The sequence below is a fragment of the Canis lupus genome, chromosome 4 (genome assembly GCF_011100685.1).
Source record: "Canis lupus familiaris isolate Mischka breed German Shepherd chromosome 4, alternate assembly UU_Cfam_GSD_1.0, whole genome shotgun sequence".
Lineage (NCBI taxonomy): Eukaryota > Metazoa > Chordata > Mammalia > Carnivora > Canidae > Canis > Canis lupus.
In genome coordinates, this window is record NC_049225.1 from 28825686 (window position 1) to 28843262 (window position 17577).

The 17577-nt window shown below is 52.5% G+C and overlaps 1 long non-coding RNA gene across 1 annotated transcript in view; it reads left to right on the top strand.

Moving 5' to 3' along the window:
- The window catches only part of LOC102154968, a 233542-nt gene that overhangs the window by 24645 nt on the left and 191320 nt on the right, over nucleotides 1-17577 (top strand). The window contains exon 3 of the long non-coding RNA XR_005358015.1: nucleotides 8905-9037. This is a non-coding gene — a long non-coding RNA (uncharacterized LOC102154968). The remainder of the gene's footprint in view (nucleotides 1-8904; nucleotides 9038-17577) is intronic.

The window sequence follows — 17577 nt, forward strand, 5'->3', positions numbered from 1 at the left end:
TCGAGAGAGGGACACCAGCTTGGCCAAAGGCACCCCAGGATACTGGCAGGAGAATGAGGTTCCACCCAAGGCAGAAGTGTACTGGAGTAACTGACTGAAAATCTGGACAAAGACCCTGGGCTTCCGAGTGCACATCATGGAGGCATAAAAGGGGTGCCACGGTGGTGGCTTTGGGTCACAGCATCACTGTGAAGGCTCCCCCTGCCATTTCTGGACCCCGGGACATTTCTGGCATTGTCGGCCCTCTTTTTAGTATGCAGTCCCAAGGGCTGGGAGCCCTCAAAGCGCTGGGTCTCCCCTGAGGTGCAGCTAGTGCCTTCCTCTTGCCCTAGGCAAGCCCCTTCATGCCAGGGCCCCTGTGCAAGGTGGTTGGGAGGGAGCTGGGGCTCCTCATTCCCTTCATTCCCCCCCAATTAACCCTGCCAGCTGAGGGGGAGCACTGGCCCCGGGATCTAATCTCAGCCAGGTCTGGGTGCCCCCTCCTCCGCCCCTCCTTCCCACTAGTCATTAGTCTCCCCCGCTGCAGGTAGAGTGACAGGCCAGCTCGGAGCTCCTGAAAAGGCCTTTGTTTTATCGCCTTCAGTTCAGATGCTTCAGAGCACTAGCAGGCCATATTTTAATCTCAGGTCTTTGCAAACAAAATCGTTAAAAGCAGATGGCTGTGAAGACTGCCATGAATATTAATAGATATTGAAAAAAAGGCCCCTTAATCTTTCCATAAATCTTTTCCGAGGAGGTGGGGAAAGACTCGGAAGAGATGAGGGCTGCAGTGTAGCCAGAGGAACCCCGGCCCTTCCTATTTGGGCTGGATCCTGAAGCCTGAGTCCAGTCTCTAGCGCAGGGCAGTGATGAGTCTGGAGCATGAAGTCTGGGCTCACAGTCCCATCTTCCCCACCCCTTCCCCTACACAGCAAGGACTGGAGGGGTTCTGGGAATGAGGACGGGCTCCATTCAGCACCTGATTCCTGCCTGGGCCAACTGTGGAGGGGATGTTCCATGTAATGCTGCTAATCTATGCTGGCCACCTGTGCAAATTTCTAGGCATGCTAGTCTGGCATAAATTTTTTGAGGTGAGATTATCATCCCCATTTCACAGATTGAGAAAGACTTAAAAGATGGAAACCAGTAGCTCAAGATTGCAGGGTTATTAGTCAATGGAATGGAAGAGATATGGACCCAGATCTGTTTGAGGTTGGGTGTCTGTGTGATGAGAGTCTTCCGGGACCACCTTGTCCCTCCGGCCCCAGCGCTACTCTTCCCTGGGCACATACTTTTGACAGGGCATTTTGCTGTTTGCAATTCATTCATTTAGATCATACGTTCCGCTGTCTTTGTAGTTCTCTTTTACAATGCAAACACCCTTGGGAGAGGTATCCTCTTAAGGACCTGAGAAACATGAAAAGCTGTTTGGCCACATAATCCAGGACCTGAGTTGAAGTCTTCTTAGCTTCGGCATTTCCTGGCTCTATGACCTTGAGCCGGCATTTCGTTCCATGGAGTTGGTTTCCCCTGGAAGAAAACGGGAATGATGAAACAAGCCTGTGAGAGAGACTGGACCTGCAAGAATTTGAGGAGATCAGAGATAGGAAAACACTTTGAAAAGCTCCTATAACCATACACCTGCTGAGGAATATTGTTCTCATTGTTGTCCAAACACCTTATTCATTTCCAGGAGCACTTTCATGCCAGGAGGTAATAAGTAACTATGGGGAGCAGGGGTGATGAGACCCGGGGCAGGGGCATGGGCCTGCTGGGAGGGGTGGTGGGTGATGGGAAGGGAAGTGGCTGCTCTACAGAGCCAATGACATTGATCTCGACATTTCTTTTTGAGGCGGGTGGCTTGCTTTGCTTTATGCTTCAGATCTCATTCAATTGGTCTTTCTCCCTCCTTTCTTCCTCCTCCTTTCTCTGTCTCTGCCAATAAGTATTTTCTGGTCACTTGTTAATGTTCTAGGGGTGGAGACTCCGTTGTGAGCACCAGCAGCATGGCCCTTGCACTAAAACAACAGACAAATAAGATTGTTACAAACCAGATAAGCACTTTGCAGTTGGGGATCTATTTTTTTGAACAATATTAATACAGTCTTTATTCTGGAGCATCAATAAGCAGTCATGGCACTTTTCCTGGAATTTTTTTCTTGAAGCTCACTGTTAATATATATTTCTTATTGAAATACAGTTGACATACATGTTATATTAGTTTCAGGTATACAACACAGTGATTCGACAATTCTATACATTATGCTGTGCTCACTACGATAAGCATAGTTACCATCTGTCACCATACAACGTTATTACATCTTATTGGCTATATTCCCTATGCTGTACTTTTCATCCCTGTGATTTAATTATTTTATTACAGAAAGTTTGTACCTCTTAACCTCCTTCACCTGTCTCGCCCATCCTCCCACCCTCTGGCAACCATCAATTTGTTCTCTGTATTTATGATTCCCTTTCTGTTCTTGTTTGTTTGTCAAGGGAACCCATTTAAAATAGGATGAGGCCTCTGTGTTCTCTCAAAACGGTTTCAGAAAAGCTAAAGGAAGTGTGTTGTCATGGCAGCCCTATGCCCAATGCTGGAAAACGCTGAGAGGCAGCAGGTGAGACCCAGACAACGGGAGGAGCAGAAAGGAATCCAAGCAGGACATCTTTTGTGCTTCTTCCCTGACCAGGCGGTGGCCCAGACCCCGCCCCCTACCAGGCCCCGCCCCTCCCCTGGCTCCTCCCCTGGCCGGGTTCCATCCCTGGGCTGCTCCTTCCCCTGGCTCCTCCCCTGGCTCCTCCCTTGGCCAGGCCCCCCCGCACTGGGCTGCTCCCTCCTCTGGCTCCTCCCCCTCGCTGGCCCCCCCCCCCCCACTGGGCTGCTCCCTCCCCTGGCTCCTCCCCATCGTTGCCCCCCCCCCCCCCCCCCCCCCCCGCTCTGGGCTGCTCCCTCCCCTGGCTCCTCCCCCTCTCTGGGCCCCCCCCCACTGGGCTGCTCCCTCCTCTGGCTCCTCCCCCTCGCTGGGACCCCCCCCCCACTGAGCTGTTCCCTCCCCTGGCTCCTCCCCTCGCTGGGCCACCCCCCACCCCACTGGGCTGCTCCCTCCTCTGGCTCCCCCCCCTCGCTGGGACCCCCCCCCCCCCACGGGGCTGTTCCCTCCCCTGGCTCCCCCCCCTCTCTGGCCCCCCCCCCCCACTGGGCTGCTCCCTCCTCTGGCTCCTCCCCCAGCCAGGCCCCCCCACTGGGCTGCTCCCTCCTCTGGCTCCTCCCCCTCGTTGGGACCCCCCCCCCCCCACTGGGCTGTTCCCTCCCCTGGCTCCTCCCCCTCTCTGGGCCCCCACACCCCCCCCACTGGGCTGCTCCCTCCTCTGGCTCCTCCCCCAGCCAGGCCCCCCCACTGGGCTGCTCCCTCCTCTGGCTCCTCCCCCTCGCTGGGACCCACCCCCCCACTGGGCTGTTCCCTCCCCTGGCTCCTCCCCCTCTCTGGGCCCCCCCCACTGGGCTGCTCCCTCCTCTGGCTCCTCCCCCAGCCAGGCCCCCCCCACTGGGCTGCTCCCTCCCCTGGCTCCTCCCCCTTGCTGGGCCCCTCCATACTGGGCTGCTCCCTCCCCTGGCTCCTCCCTCAGCCAGGACCCCCCACTGGGCTGCTCCCTCCCCTGGCTCCTCCCCTCGCTGGGCCACCCCCCCACCCCACTGGGCTGCTCCCTCCTCTGGCTCCTCCCCCTCGTTGGGACCCCCCCCCCACTGGGCTGTTCCCTCCCCTGGCTCCTCCCCCTCTCTGGGCCCCCCCCCCCCACTGGGCTGCTCCCTCCTCTGGCTCCTCCCCCTCGCTGGGCCCCCCCCACTGGGCTGCTCCCTCCTCTGGCTCCTCCCCCAGCCAGGCCCCCCCCCCCCACTGGGCTGCTCCCTCCCCTGGCTCCTCCCCCTTGCTGGGCCCCCCACACTGGGCTGCTCCCTCCCCTGGCTCCTCCCTCAGCCAGGACCCCCCACTGGGCTGCTCCCTCCCCTGGCTCCTCCCCCTCGCTGGCCCCCCCCCCCACTGGGCTGCTCCCTCCTCTGGCTCCTCCCCCAGCCAGGCCCCCCCCACTGGGCTGCTCCCCCCTCTGGCTCCTCCCCCAGCCAGGCCCCCCCCCACCCCCGCCCCTGGGCTGCTCCCTCCTTGGCTCCTTCCCCAGCCAGGCCCCCCCCACCCCCGCCCCTGGGCTGCTCCCTCCTTGGCTCCTCCCCTGGCCCCCCCCTCCCTCCCCTGGCTCCTCCCCTGGCTCCTCCCCAGGCCGGGCCTCGGCCCTGGGCTGACCTCAGCCTTGGCTTGGCCCTGCCCGGAGGAGTCCTCTTGAGGCAGGATAATCGGGCTGGGCCTCTGCTCAGGTCCAGTTAAGGGACCCCCCAGGGTGGGGGAAGGAAAGTCGGGGTAGGGGCTAGGCGGGGCTCACCTCACTGCGTTCTCTGGCTCCAAGTCTCCATGTACAGAGTTCACATGGTGGAAGCCCAGGGACTAGTTTTGAGAGAAACCTCAGAAATGGAAGAAATCCATCACTGTAGTCCCGTTAAACTGTTGCTATTCCAAATGCAAGGAATTCTTGGAGCCCAAGTACAAAGAGGCAGAAGCTTGTCATGTTTCAACAAACATACTTTATTATACTGTATAATTTAAGGTATCATTTTATTCAAGTGACATTCAAACGTGTGAAAAACGGTTGCCTATGCCATAGCCATTAATGAAATCATTACGTACAAATGGTTACGCTTTACCAAGTCATTCATTAAAAGTAAATTAATGAGGGGACAGCATTAAAATTTTTCGCAATCATTACCAGGTCCAGCCTAACCCACTTTTATAAATATTCATCAACAAAAACGTGCCTCAAGAACTCACCCAGTAAATTAAATTCTCGTCTTGAAGTGTTTTGCTTCTATTAATGGCACCGGCCATGGTACTTTCTTTGATTTGTTTTCCGGAACTTTGGGATATATTGTACGGAAATAATGACAAACTCTGAGTAATCGCTGATAATTAGGCCAAATCTATTATTCCCATGGTATTTACATTTTGATTACTATTTTCCCCCCAAAGGCAATGTCTTGAATCTATTCTAATGCAAGACAAAATAGTATCTGAGATTTTTAGGACTGGAAGAAAACTCAGAAATTAACTAGTCCAGCTCTTACCTGATCTTAGAACCTCCTGTCAGCATCTCTGCCGGGTGGCCCCTTGGCTTCTGCCTAAATACCTTTAGTGATGGGGAATTCATTCTCACCTCCGTGGCCCACTCCTCTCTCGGGCCCCTTTGGTTATTCATCTTTACCTCTAAGCTGTACCAGTCACTTCCTAATGTCCAGGTGTGTCCTAAACCCTGTGCCTGGGGTGTGGAGTAAAAGGATTTGACAAGCGTGGGGAAGTTGTCCCATAGACATTGTCACATTCTTGCCTTTCCAGGCTGTAATTCTTTCATCTCCAGGCTAAACATTTCCAGCATATTTGAAACTTCCTCCAAGAATGTGAACTCCAGGCTCTTCCCTTTCTTTCTCTTCCCTGCAGAGAAGGTCTTACCTCTGCAGCCCCTGCATGATCTGGACCTACCTTTCTGGCTTTATCTTCACCGTTACCCACAGTTTTCCTCTGCACTTGAATCCAGGTAGCCCGGAGCCCTGGGATGGTGTTTCTACACAGACTGTTCACTGAGTCTGAGCCTTTACACAGGCTTTTCGCTCCATGTGAAATGCTCCTGCTCCTTTTTTCTGCTTCATGAGTTGCCACTCATCCTGCAGAACCCCTGCTTGGTGGTCATTACCTCCGTGAAGCCATCCTGATTGGTGCCTGACTCTCACCCCTGAGAGAATTGATCACATCTCCTCCTCACACTACTTCTGTTCTTGTAAATATTTAGTACCTCCCAAGGGAGCTGGGGGGTGGGTGGGGGTGGGCAAAAGGGCCTCAGGTTCAGGAGAAGTGTACAGGTTAGACTCTTTCTTTTTGGCTTAAAACAACACATTTATTACCTTGCAGTTCTTTCTGTCCATCAGAAATCCATTCCTCGGCTCACGGCCTCCTCCCTCCATCTTTGAACCTAGCAGCCCTGGGCGGATGGCTCCCACCTCGGACTTAGGATACTACCCCCCTAAAGAGGTTACTTTTGTCTCCTCGAAGCAACACCCCAAAAGAAATGATCAGCCCTAGCTTATGTCACCAGCGCACATTGTGTGGAGCACTATGAAATCACAAATCATCTTTGTAAATAATGTAACTATCTTGGAAGGAGTATAATTTTTACTGCATTGCACTTTGAGGACTAAAGGCATTAATTTGTGAAATATAAACATGTGAAACTATCCACAGTGTTGGTAACTGTTTTGACACAAAGAAGAAAACATGGTTAGGAGAACCAAAACATGAGGACAGTGAGGTCCTGTCTTTATCCCTGAAAAGTCCTGATAGGTGCGTGTACCACATGCGGGGAATTTAGTGGCTCGTTGGTCTGCTCTACCTTCTGGTCTCTAGAACTACACAGGAGGTTAAGAGCAAGACTGGGGAACCAGACTACCCAGGTTCAAGTCTAGCAGGGTGACTGGGTGGCTCTGGGCCAGTTACTTACCCTTGCTGGGCCTCACCTTGTCCATTTATAAAATGGGAGCGACGACCAGCACCCTATCTCACCGGAGGTCGGCTAATGCAGCACCATATGTCAGTGTCTGGTGTGAGCCTGTGACCTAAAAGCTTTCCCTGCTGTGGCTGGAGGGAGGGAGCTTGTCTGTCTCTGGCCCCACTGCAGCTCCTGATCCAGAGCGTGGGGTCTGTAAACACCTCGCTGCAGCTCAGCCGGCTGCACGGTCCGGGCCCCCTTGCCCAGAAATCCTGCCCGGACAAACCATACGCATCATTGCTCACTGTCTCGTGAGCCTTGTTGGGGACGTTTGAAAATCAGTAGAGGCCTAGTCCCAGCTAGTACTTGCATTTTCCTCCTACCCTTGAAAAGGCACAGCATCAGGGTGATCAAATAAGATCCTCCCACCGTCAGTGGGCTCCCTATGGCTGCATTTAGTTTTATTTTTCATGGAGCAACAGCCTCATAGGGAACAAGTTTCTTTTTCTCTTGCCTAGTAAGGAGCGAGGAGACAGCTTGGTTCTCCTCCAGGTAGAGTGGCTGATCCCACACCTGATGCAGAGAGTGCAGCTGTTGTCCCAACATGGAGATTCACACACTGGCAAACTCAGGTTTTTCTTCTTTAATAGAGAGACCTTCCAAGAGTGATTAGTCCTGTTTATCCTCTACAGGAGGGATCAGTTGAGAAGGCAGCATGAGTCTGTGTAGATAACCCCTGGGGGTGGGGGGTGGGGATGGCATAGAGAGGTTAAGTGACTTGTGGGAAGTCACACAGCTGAGAAGTGTGGGAGCAGCATTTGAGGGCCGATGGAGGGCAATAGAATTAGCATTTTGACTGCGAGGAGTGTGGATGGGATAACTTGCCAGCAGAGTCGAGGTCCCCTGGACCTTTTGCTGGCATAAAGCTTAGGGAAGTGGTTGAGTCTGTGTATGAGTTGGTGGGGGCTGGAGGGCCGGCTGGCGGAGAGGTGACTTTTGCAGTCTGATTGGCTCACTCTAAGAACCAGAAGGCTGGTGCCTTGAGGCCCAGGAAAGAGACATCTCCCACTCCCTCGCCCCAGGGAGGTACCAGAAAGACGCTGTCTCAGTGACACGAAGCCAAAGAAGGATGTGGGCAGAGACGGGCAAACATGGAAAGGAAAGTGACGGGTGACCCCAGACTCCGAGAGAGAGAGAGAGAGAGAGAGAGAGAGAGAGAGAGAGAGGCACCCGACACAACCAAGAGGAGCGGTCCCAGACATCTGCAGACATGCAGGCCAGAGATGCGGAGAGAAACACCCTGAGACAGACAGAGCCTGAGAGATCTGCCCAGACTGAGAGACACAGATGAGAAATAGGCCAGAGAGACGAATCTGGAGACATAGGATAGACATTCCTCATAGATATGGAGGAGCGGAGACTGCAGGACAGGGCTGCAGAGCCAGCCACGCAGACCTGAGGGTCATTCCCCCACTTCCAGGCAGTGGGCCAAGGAGTGGAGAAAATACTTTGTTGGATGAAGACCTGGCAGGCTCTGGAAGAGTCAGCTGATGGTCAGGGGCCCCGTGGCTCTGAAATCAGGGCCAGCGAGTCTTGACTGCAGTGAAGGTGCTAGAGGGAGGACGCACCTCCCATATGCATGGGTGCTGGGGGGTCCAGAAGCCAGTGCGGGGTGGGCAGTATGGACCTGAGCGCAGCTGCCCATGGCCACCTCACTGGGGCTCAGAGGTGCCAAGGGAGGCAGCGGTGCTCACCAGCAGGGCGCCCCCGGCCACCGTCCCTATCTGCTGCCCCAGCTTGGCTTTCGGGGAACGCACGGCCTACCTCATGGTGCCAGCTCCCGGCTGCACAGACTGCTGTTGCTCTGGCTTCTTCATAAATCTGCACCGTGGAAGCTTCTGAGAGGGAGGGGGCGAGTGTGTGAGGCTGGATGGGCAAGAGCCACCCCACAGGCGAGCAGATCCGCCAGGCCTGGCACAATTCCCTGCAGAAATGCACTGAGCTCAGGTAAATGCTCATAGAAGATTCGACCTGTTTAAAAATGAGCCTTTGCGGGCCGCAGCCTTCTTTGCTTCGCCTGCAAATGGGAGAGCTGGGTCAGGCGAGCTGTGCGGTGCGGTCACAGACCCAGGCTCAGGGTCAACCCAGCTAATCGGTCATGGCTCTGGAAATTTCCTCTTGGGCCAGGCGTTGCCACAGGGCAGGGGCTCTGTGATTTTATCTTCCGCCATGTCCCCCGTGCTTGGCACCAAACAGGCGCTGAGCGCACATGGATGGCTGATACATTCTAACATTTCTGTTCATATTAAATAACCGTGATCTATTGGGTTCTCGCTACAGGTCCGGGATTTGACTGAGGATCCGCACCATTGTGCCCAAACCTGGCAATGGCTCCAGAAGGAACGAACTCTTGGGACCAATTTTACAGGGAGGAAACTGAGACCGAGTGGGGCAAAGTGATTCTCCCAAGATGGTACGGCTGGGAAACCTGATTGTGCGCAGGTTGCCCAAATCGATATTTGGAGATCTTGCGGTTGCACCTTGTGACTTTTCATAAAACATACATATATTTTTAATCGGCACGAAATGTTTCAAACCCATTAGCTCATTTGCTTTGCAAGACTGAACTCCAAGCCGCTGTGCTATCTCTCTCTCTCTCTCTCTTTTTTTTTTTTTTAAAAAGATTTTGTTTATTTATTCGTGAGAGACCGAGAGAGGCAGAGACACAGGCAGAGGGAGAAGCAGGCTCCATGCAGGGACCCCGATGCGGGACTCGATCCTGGGACTCCAGGATCACACCCTGGGCTGAAGGCAGGCTCTAAACCTCTGAGCCATCCACGGATCCCCCGCCGTGCCATCTCTTGGCTCTCCATGGCAGCAGCCTGGATTCTGGTCTCCCTGCCTCCACTCCCGTCTCCTCCAGGCAGCAGCCAGGGTGACCTTTTCAAAATGCAAGTCTCCTTAGGTTGCCCCGCAGAAGAGAACTGGGGCTTCCCGTCACTCGTGGGGAAAAGGCACAGCTCCTGAATGCAGCCCACAAGGCCCCGCAAAGCACAATGTCTCCCTTTCTTTCAGTTTCTTAATTTTAATTTTCTTTTATTTTAACCTGCAGCCATGACCCACAAGGCGGCTGGGAAATCAACAGAGTGGTTGGTAAACTGCATTTTCTTAAAGCAATAATAGGACAGGTTAGAATAGAAATAGAAACTCTCAGAGCCGATCACATTTAAGGTAGCAAGAGTCACTTTTTTTTTTTTTTAGATTTTGTTTCTTCATGAGAAACAGAGAGAGAGGCAGAGACACATGCAGAGGAAAAAGCAGGCGATGTGGGACTCGACCCCAGGACCCTGGGGTCATCCCCTGAGCCGAAGACAGACACTCAACCCCTGAGCCACCCAGGTGTCCCAAGAGTAATTTTTAACCCATCTTTTAAAATTGGCGTATGCAGGTAATTAGACATATGAACACACGGGTATGTTCTGTGTTCCCGGTCACCATGCAAAATGTATTTCTTACAACCTTGTCAAAAACTTGCCAAGCCACCGGTGAGGAGCCTCTGGTCTAGTGTCATCTTGCCCACGCTCCTTCGTTCTTTTAACCAAAGACAGAGACCTTTCTCCTGGAATGTTCTTTTTGCCTCTTCACTTAGATAACACCACCTCCTCCTCATACCTCAACTCGAGCACCCCCCCGCCCTGTTATCTCCCTCATGCCACCGTGAACCTTCTCTTCCAATACTTCTCACAGTTGATGTTTGCCATTTGGTCATGTGTGTATTGGGTCAATGTCAGTGTACCCCACTGGTCGCTGTGCTCCATGGGGTCGGGGGCATGTCTAGAGTGCCCTATGAGGGCGGAACAGGTTAGTTTTTGCTTGCTACCATCCCCTATGCCTCGCACTGTGCCTGGATCATAGTAGGTGTGCCAGAAGCACTTGTAGATTGTTAGGGGCAGAGTACCTGCTATGGCCTTTACAGGCGGGGAAACTGAGGCACAGAAGGGCTTAGACTGACTTGCCTGAGGCCCCAGCAGATGGCTCACTAGGAAGCCCTTCTGTTCTACACTCGCATGAAAATCCCGTGGTCCGTGACACCTGGCCCCGGGGGTGCGTGGGTCCTGACCTGCCCCCCTCCACCCCTCCCTGCGCTCCTTCCTGGGTACCGGCTCCCTCCCAGCGAGCTTCCTGGCTCCATAGCCAGTGTTCCCTCTCCCTCTCCAGCTGGCTGAGCATGACGTCTAGGGTGGCTGGAGGAGGCACAGCTCAGAAAGTGACAGCAACAATATTAGGAGTGAAAAAGATCAATTAAGCCCATCGAGCTGATTTGTGAAGCTGATTAAATTAGGAGCCTCCCTGGGGGCAGATTCGCTCTCAGGTTGACAGACCAGCTGCCAGCGGCGCTGTGGGGGTACTTGCCAGCTTCCAGGGTGCGGTGGGGGGCCACGTTGCCCCACCCTGTGCGTGAAGGGGGGACGAGGGGAAGTGACACTGGGATGCACGGACAGGGCCAGGCCCGGGGCCCTGGCTTGTTTGCCCTGTGCTTTCTCTCAGAATTAGCCTAACAAGCCTTGGGCGGCTGGGTGGGTTGGCCTGACCTTAGAATAACACACTAGGCTGGGTGGCTCAGTGGTTGAGCGTTTGCCTTTGGCTCAGGGCATGATCCCAGGGTCCTGAGATCGAATCCCACGTCAGGCTCCCTGCATGGAGCCTGCTTCTCCCTATGCCTATGTCTCTGTCTCTGCCTCTCTCTCTCTCTCTCTCTGTGTGTCTCTCATGAATAAATAAATAAAATCTTAAAAAATAAAAAAGAATAAGACACAAGGCCTCGGGGAGTTTAGGTGCAGGCTCATTCGCCAGCAGGTGGAGGTGTACGGTGGAGTGAGAATTGGAACCCAGGGCTGCCTGTATCTTGTGTGTTCTGTTCCGTCCTCTTGTCGCTCTTCCCCAGCTTCTGGCTCCAGCGTCCTGACTTGTCTCTTTCCCATGTCTCTGGGCTCGGGGCTCCCCTCCTCCTCCCATCATCCCCCCTCCCCACTTGACTAGATATAATCAGATTATCTCTCCAGTAACCTGACCCTTTTGCTTTGGTCTCTCTTTTGGGGTCTGTCCCCAGGGCAGCTCTGGCCAGAGTATCTGTGTATTTCAGAATTCATGCCCCGCTCCTGGCCCCTGAGGTGGGGCGGCGGGCGGGGGGGGGGGGGGGGGGGGGGCAACAGACTTGGGACAAAGGCTCCTGTGTGTGTAGGGAAAACGGAGCCTGGGGAGGTTACTGAAAGGAGGTCAGCTTCTCCAGAGTACCAGGGCCTCCTGGGTAGGGAGGGCCTTGAATGCCAGGCTGAAGGATCCGTCTCCCTCCAACACCACCTCTAGTGGGAATGAGGGAAGGGAGACCCCTAAGGTCACCACAGGATGCTGCATTTCTGGATGGCAAAGGAGGGCCATGCAGGAGGCGTCCCGTGAGCTGGAGTGGCAGGTGCCCAGGAGGGAGCTCCGGTGCGGGTGGCGGGGTGCCGGGGGGTACAGGGAGGCTTCTCAGTCAGAGAAAGGACGGAAAAGCCTGCAGGGGAGAGAGGCTTCTAGGGAGCCCCGAGGGCCCCTTAGCCCTGGGCCCGAGTCGGGGCTGCAGAAAAAGGGAGAGGAGCTGGCCCTCAGATACGGTCTGGTATCTCACACCCTGGCCTGCTTCCTTTCTTAGAGCAAATCGATGCCAAATCTATATTTTAAAAACACACACAAGTGAAAACGGGCCGTGGGTGATGCAGCTGCCAGTGGTGGAGTTAGGATTCACACCCAGGTCTGCGGGGCTTCCGAGCCTGGTATCCTTCAGCCGGCCAACTGCCAAAAGCTGTGAGGTTCTGGAAGTCTGGGGGTGGAGTCAGGGAGAGGCACAGTCCTTGGATGGCCGGAGAGCCCGGTGCGTGAGTGCGCGGGATTTCAGATCAGCCTGGCTCTGCAGCTTGCTCTGTGGCCTTGGCCCACCCTGGGCCCTTTGTGCCTTGCTTGTCTTTCTCTGTAAAACGGGGGGCATAGTAGTACCTCCGTCGTAGGGTTGTATGAGGATTGAATGAATGTAGCCAGATAATTTAGAACTGGGCCTGTCGCTCAGTCAGTGTCCACCGTCACTCCTTGGGAGGGATCCAGGACGTAGGGGCGAGGCTGGGCACAGATGTCAGAGCGAGTGTTCTCTGCTGTCCCCCCGCCCCCGCCCACCCCGGCTCCCGGAGCTGCTGGGCCCCAGCGTCTGGCAGCAGACGGTCTCTCCCAGCACGGAGCCACGAGCGTCCAGCTTGAGCTTTGAGTCCTGCAGCCTCCTTCCATTGAACGGACTTGGAAACTGAGGCTCAGACGGGCCGCGGTGAGTGTGCTCTTTGGCTGACTTAGGGCAACTGGATCCTCGAGCCCTACCCTTAGACCCAGATTCTGAATCCCGCTTCAGGGTCTCCGCTTGGCCCCAAAGCCAGTTTAATTTTTTCCAGGCAGACACCATCCTCACTGCAGAAACATTTTTTCCGTAATCTGATTTGCAATTGCTAATGAGAAGCAGGGCCGTTCTCCGCTTCTAAGCCTCGCCCTCATCTCTAATTTGTTTCCAGAGGCCGGGGCCGAGGCTTCTGCTGCCTCTGTGAAATATTAGCAATTATTTCTCAATTACTTCCCAACTGGAAAGCAACTCTTGGAGATGGGGCTCTGGAAGCTGGAAGAAGCCATAAGGATGATTTTTTTTTTTTTTTTTAATCTGGTGTGAACCTTGCCGAGAGGCACACATGCTCTGTTGTCCCCGCTCCAACTCGAGGGCCATGGTGGGTGGCATATGACTCTGTCCTCTCCTCCTTCCTCACCTGGCCTCCAGCCCAGCAAGGCTTCCAAGAGGCGCAGGGGCTGCAGCGAGTCCCAGGCAGCACAGAGCAGGGAGGAGAGCAGGCTGCAGAGGGGCCTTCACTCTCATCACCGGAAACGACAGCTCCATCCCCGCAGCTGAGGTCACCAGCCCCAGGGCCACCCTTGGCTTTCTCCCACACCAGATCCCATCCATGAGCACATCCTTTTGGCTCTGCCTTCAGCACACACCCGCAACCTGCCATCCCTTCCCACGTCCACTGCTCCCACCCTAGCCTTGGCCGACAGGACCCCTCAGCTGGCCTGTGTCACTGACACCCTGACCGGTTGTCCTGGTGTCAGCCTCCTCCCCTCCAGGCCGTTTCTGGATTCCATCTTAACGCACTTATTTGGCCTTTTAGCCGTACTGCTTTGCATTTTTATTTTTTTAAAAGATTTTATTCATTTATTTGAGAGACAGAGCACAAGCAGGGGGGTGGGAGGGGCAGAGGGAGAGGGAGAAGCAGGCTCCCCAATGAGCAGGGAGCCCGACATGGGGCTCAGGTCCCTGGACCCTGGGATCATGAGCTGAGCCAGAGGCAGACATCCAACGGAATGAGCCACCCGGATGCCCCTGCTTTGCATTTCTAAAAGTGTTATTTCTTTTTCCTTCCTCCTGGAGATTACAATATACATCCTAAACTTTTCACAGTCAATTGAGAGTCACTATTTTACCACTCTACAGAAAATTACAAAATTCTTGCAAACATCTGCCATCCTCCCATCCTGTAAGCTACAGTGTTTGCAGGTGCTACCTCCAGTACATTGTGAACCTCAGAAGGACAGCGTCACTTTGCTTTGCTCTGTCCTATGCATAGTAGAGGAATTAAGAGGGAAAATCATCTTATGATTTTATATATTTACCATCGAGGGCTGTTCGCTCTTTTCTGAAGATCCACATGCCCTTCCTGTGTGATTTACCTTCAACGTGAAGACCTTGCTTTAGTGTCCTTATAGTTTGGGTCCTCTGATGACACATTCCCTAAATTTCCTTTTAAATGAAAATGTCTTCATTTTGCCTTTGTTATTGTAGACCATTTTCACTAGCTCTAGAGCCTTGACGGGCTGACAGGGTTTTTGTTTTTGTTTTTGTTTTTCCCCTTTCGGCTCTTTAATGATGCTGTTTTGTTTCTTCTGGCCTCCAAAGTTTTTGATGAGGAGTCTGTGGTTATTTGAATCTTTGTTCCTTGATGTAATGTGTCTTTTGTCTCTGACTGCTTTCGTGGCTGTTTCTCTTTGATTTTTTAGCAGATTGAGTGTATACGTGAAATTATGTCTTTCATTAGATTTGGAAAATGAGGTGTTTTTTGTTGTTGTTTCTGTTTTATTTTGAGTTTTTTTTGGCCATTATTTCTTCAAAAGATTATTTTGAGCAAAAAAAATATTTTTTCTCTATTCTTCTTTTCTGTCTAGGACTCCCAATTATGGATATGTTAGACATTTGCTATTACCCCACAGATTCCTGACGCTGTTCATTTTTTTCAATCTTCTCTCTTTCTCTCTCTCTACCCCCCCCATTGCCCTCTCTCCCTCTTTGACTTCTTTAGATGACATGGTTTTAGCTTAATCTACTTAAGCTCACTGACTCATCTGCATTCTGTTTTAAGCCCATACAGTGTGAAACTTTAAAAACATTTCAGATAATGAATTTTTTGTTTCTAGAATTTCTATCTGATTCTTTTCATATTTTCTATTTCTCTTTATAAGTTTACTATCTCTTCCTTGATTAAGTGTGTGCTTTCTGTTGCCTGGTAGAGCATAGTTACAGAAGTTCCTTTACAGCTCCTGCCTCGTAACTCTAACTTCGTGATGCTCTCAGGCTGGACTCTGTGGGTTATCTTTCTCCTTGAGGATGGATCATATTTTCCACATTATTTATAGGGTGATTTTGGATTACATTCTGGAATTGAAAATATGTGGTGTAGAGATTCTGGAATTTGTTATATTCTTCCAAAGAGCACTGATGTCATTGTCTTAGCAGGCAGTTCACTTGATTAGAGTCAGACCACAGTCTCTGTGTTGCCTGCAGTGGGCGGCATCTTAAATCACAGCTCGGTTTCTCTCAGTCTTAGTTATAGGCTGTCTTGAGTCTTTTCTCTGCGAGTTGCTTTGGGAGTTGAGTGGACACTTGTCAGAATGTATTAACTGAGTTTGGGCCTTCCCTTGTACTTTCCTTTCCAGGATTTCCCCTTCACCTTCCAGTGGCTCTGGTTGCCCGAGGTTCCATCCTCTGGCTCTTCAGGCCAGAAAAAGTGTTTTCTTTTCCTTTTTTAAAAAAATATTTTATGTACTTATTCATGAGAGACACACAGAGAGAGGCAGAGACACAGGCAGAGAGAAAAGCAGGCTCCATGCTGGGAGACCAATGTAGGACTCGATCCCAGGACCCCAGGATCACGCCCTGTGCCAAAGGCAGATGCTCAACCACTGAGCCACTCAGGTGTCCTGAAAAACAGTGTCTTCTATTGGACTTTTAGGTGTTTGCAGCCTGTCCTCTGGGAAAAGCCATAAACATGGGAAACCTACCACATGTCAGCCCCTCTTGAAAGTTTTGACACCCTTCCAAAGTCTGCCTGTTTCGGGGAATTTCCTAGAGCCTTCTAGTGGTTATTTTGGTATTATATCCAGAGTGAATAGGTGTTACAGGGAGGGTGGGTCTGTTAAGAGCTTATACTACTGTATTGAAAGTGGAACGCCTGGAGTGTTCTTTTTAAAATTTCACAGACCATATCACTCTTTTTCTCAACTGCTCTCACCAGCAGTGGCTCCCAGTTCACTTAAAAGCTGAAATCCACACAAGACCCTCAAGGCCTTGAAGATCTAGCCTCAGACTTTGTCTGACCTGTGTCTACCTTTACTCCCTCCATTCTAGTACCAGTGGTGGTCTCTGTTGTTCCTTAGATGTGGCTACTTCACACACGTTCCTGTGAGAGATCTCTGTGGCCTACAAGACCCTGCATGGTGGCCCTGGTCAGCCTCCTCAAGCCTCATCCTTAGCCATTTCCCTGACTCTTGACATTCCAGCCCTGCTGGCCTGTGGTCAGTCCTGGGTCACAGCATGTTCCTTTCCCCCCTCAAGGCTGTTTCTTTTGCCCCTAGCACCCTTTCCTGGACTTTCCTTCTGTATAATTCTTTCTAGCTCTTACCTCTCATGGAAATGACTGTTTCTTAGAAGCTCTTCCTGAGGACCCCCAACTAGGTGAGAGGTTTTTAACTCTAGGGACACTTTGTGCTTCTTCACACCATACTACACACTTGTCATCATTTATTTGTTGTTTGCTCACTAATCTTAAGTGCTATGGGGGCAAGTGTTCCATCCGTTTTGCTCATTCCTGCCTCCCAGGCACCTCATCCACAGTAGGGCCTCAATAGATACCTAGCAACTGGTTGTCAAGACCCAGGATGGGGTCGGAGTCTGGTAGGGAGGGGACCTCTCAGAGTCCCTCCTGTGTTTATACATCCTCATGGTGACCTTATGTAGGTATTACCTCTCTGTGTCACTCTTAGAGACCCTGAGAGGGGAACTGACTTGCCCAAGATCACAGGTCAAATTCTGGCTGAGAATTTTCTGGTGTGAGCTCAGAGCAGCAAGAGACCTCAGACTGCATCCAACCTCAGCCTCCTCGTCACACTTGCTTTTTGCCACATGAGCTGGCTGAAGAGTTGTTGAAGGCCTTGCAGAGTTGTTCTCTCTTCTCTCAGTGTTTTCCCACAGGGTTCATAGCTGGGCTCCCCTCGCTGAGTTAGAGGGAAAATGCTCAGGTGAGCACTATGTTTTATATGTCAGGGAAGCAAAGCACTGAGGCTCTGAGGCAGCACAGGACTGGCCGGGGTGAGAGACTTGTTTCTCTTCTTCCTTTCACCATGACTTCTTGTTTATGGCCAACAAGTTTCTCCCAGAAAATAGCTGAGCTACAGGGGCCCTCTGCACATCCAGGCCAGCACGCGCTACTCTGGTGGGGAGGAACTCGAGACCCTTGGGAGGTGATGAACACTCTCTCCATGCAAAGCCCCTTTTGCATTCTGGGTTGAGTACTCAGCTCGGAGTTGAACATCTTCCTTGATGCAAGTGCTCATGAGACTTGGCAGTGCTGTTGACTAATTGCCATTTAAAATAACTGTGTTCTTGGGGCACCTGGG